The sequence below is a fragment of the Musa acuminata genome, chromosome BXJ1-1 (genome assembly GCF_036884655.1).
Source record: "Musa acuminata AAA Group cultivar baxijiao chromosome BXJ1-1, Cavendish_Baxijiao_AAA, whole genome shotgun sequence".
NCBI classification, from domain to species: Eukaryota; Viridiplantae; Streptophyta; class Magnoliopsida; order Zingiberales; family Musaceae; genus Musa; species Musa acuminata.
Genome location: NC_088327.1, coordinates 29,750,001 through 29,753,232, shown reverse-complemented (window position 1 = coordinate 29,753,232; position 3,232 = coordinate 29,750,001).

Below are 3,232 nucleotides of genomic sequence, written 5' to 3'. Positions count from 1 at the left end.
GGTCGAGTAAGCGTACGTTGCTACCAAGGAAGCTAAGGAGAACAGAATCGGTGCAAACCCTACAATGTGATGGCAGAGGCCATACATGGGAGTTGTAGTCTGTATTTCCATCAACCAAACAGACTGCTTGGAGAACACAGAGGTGTTGAAGCAGGAGGTCGAAAGGGGCGAGGAAGCGACGACAAGTCCAGAGGGACTTAGCTACCCAAAATCAAGCAATCAGTGAGAATGGAGGTGGACTCAGAGGAGTGTCACGAAGGCATATCTACTGATTGTGAAGAAAAGGGATGTAGATGCGAGGCGACGGATAGTAGGGCCATGGGCATGGCAGCGCCATGGTACCGCAGAGGCGGGACTTCCGTCAAAGTCATTGATCCCTTGCTCTCACGGAGGGAGAGCGCTTGGTCGTGAAAGGGGCCGAGGAGGTGGAGCATGTAGAGGCAATCTCCAAGTACCGAGACAAGGCTGAAGGGCAGAGGCCAAGAAACTTCGTAAGACCGGTGTCAACAAGTTTCTCATCAAGATAGCCGTAAGTGAAGGACTTCGGGTCATGCAAGAGTGCACGACCAAGGAACGAAGCAGGCAGTACGTGGTGCTGTACCTTTGCTACTCAGTGGAGTAGGCGGCAGGGTTGATGGAGAAGACGGTACAATCTCAGAGGCGACCTCATCTATCAGAGAAATACTCCAAGTTGGGGTGAAAACTTCCTGCATTCCAGAAGTTCAATGGCATTGAGAAGGTGAATCACAGTAGCTAACTCAACGCAAGGAGTGCAAACACTTCAAGTGCTTCAGAAGTGTGAGCAAAGAGCAGGCGAAGGCCAGTAACCAGCTCGATGCATGAAGTACAACCTCGAGGAGGCGGGCGAAGTCAAGTAACCTTTGCCTTCTCAACTCTTAAGAGAATGGGTGAAACCGAGTACCCCAGTTCTCTTATCTATCCAGCAGAGGAGCTCTGCACAAGTTCAAAGACCCTTCGAAGATAATGGAAGACAATAGTTGTCAAATCCTCACCAACGGTGATCAGTGCTACTGAGAGTAGATTGTCCGCTTCATTTCCCAACGAAATGCCAATCGAAAGCGGAAGTGATGCGAACCTACTTGGATGTGACAACTAACTGAAAGAAGAGTCAATGAGCAGATTTTGTGGAGGAAGGACCCAAAACTTCAGAAGTTTGCGAGGCGATGCTCGTTAAAGCTCCAACAAGCATCCACCCAGTTCAAGCAGCATGTGGAAATTTTGAGAAACTGGCGCAGTAAGAATGGTCTTTTCCTTCATTTGGTGGATCCGTAGGAATCAACGAGGATCAACACAACTCAGCCAACCCCACACCAGAGTCAGAGTCATTGGCGAGTTGAAGCAGCATGGCGGATCAAAGGTTCGACTACTCAAAAACAGCAGCGGAGAGCAGCTGGGAGCTAGGAGGCGCATTGCAGCTGGAGTAGAAGATTGAAGACTTAGCAAAGGCGAAGAGTTGCAGTGTTCACAAAGGCTTCGACGAGGACGTCGAAGGGATAAGTGGGGGAGAATGTCACGGACAAACTTCTAAACAAGGTGTTTGATGTAATGCTTATGTATGTCCGTGTCTTTTGGCATGTTCATGCCTTGTACAGAATGTAAAGGGGCGGCCGAAGGCTTAATAGTCCCATTTTAGTTGGGTTGGTGGCCTCTTTAGGCTTGTAAATAAAGATTGTGTCATGTGGACACGCTCGAGAGCTTTTTGGTCTGTAATGGACCATTTTACCCTTTGTTGTGCCACTGTTCAGAGCTTGTAAAGTCTGTTTGTAATTTGCTTTGTCTATGAAGTGTTTTTCGGACATGTTTGCTTGTGGATCCCGTTTGAGGCGTTCTCTTTAACCCGTTCTCTCTTTCGTTGGTCCTAAGGGACAATGGGAGACTTCGGGGAGGCTGACCTTTGCGGACGGACGCGCAAGGGTGCCGCACGACTTAGGCAAAACCAGCTAAGTCCGTGTCAACCTGGCAAGGCTCCAATTGGCCAAGTGGGTCTTCTATCTGGCCCAACTCAGCCCTATTTTGGGCCTAGTTGGCCCTTAACTGAATTAGTGGGATTATCGCATAATCTTAACTCAATCTAAGTTCTAACCATGATAATTAAGGCATTAACTAAGCAATATTCGTCTAGTATGTCAATCGTTCTTCCGATGAAGTCTCGACGAACTTTCGATTAACTTTCGGCATGCTTTTGGTGAATTCCCAACGAACTCTTAGCGAACTCCCAACAAAATCTTGGTGAGCTCTCGATGAACTCTTAGTAAACTCTCAACGAGCTCTTGGCGAGGTCTCGATGAACTTTTGGTGAGCTTCCGATAAACTCTCGGCGAGGTTCCGGCACTTTGTCCGAATCTTCATCATATCGTTCGATCTTTGACTTCGGCCTAATATCTACTTTATGCCTTATTCATTATCGTAGTTAATCCTGCAACACTTATCTCAATATATGGATTAGATCAATAATTTATCAATTGATTTTATCATCAAAATCCAAGATTCAATAGTCTCCTAAACCTGTGAAAGGTGAAAGAGTTGTAAGAGGGTAGTTAGTATTCGCCCATGAAGATTGTTAGTGGACGCCAGTAGCCTCAACAGAGGAGGAATCAGGAGTAGACATAGGTTACGATGATCGAACCACTATAAAATTGGTGTACATTATCTTCTTTACTATTTACTTTGCAATTACTTTACATCTTCATCACTCTACGATGAACATCTTTAAGCTTAAACGTCTTTCCGATACGGTTATATCGTATGAATTTTTATGATCAACGTAGTTTTCCAAAAGCACTAATTCACCCCCCCTCTTAGTACCGACTTGATCCTAACAATAACTTTTTACCATTACATAAAAAAAGATAGAAAAACAAGCACTCATTAAGAAGACCATTGCTGATGCTTAAGTGATTTGAGATTCTTTCTTGTCCATTAGAATTAGATTTTTTATTAATATCATTAAACTTAATTTATTAATTTAAAATATTTAAGCTCAAATTTATAATAATATAATTATTAGATATTTATAAATTAATTTAGATTTTTGTTAGTTTAACTTGTGGGACTAAACGACACAATCAAAAAGCCTTTGGTCAGTTGTCCAACTCATAGGTCAATTGGTCAAATCATATTTTTAATTAAAATTTTGTTAAATATATTAAATAATTTAAAATTATATTAAATATAAATTTAAAAATATTAAACTTAATTTAAAATTTATATA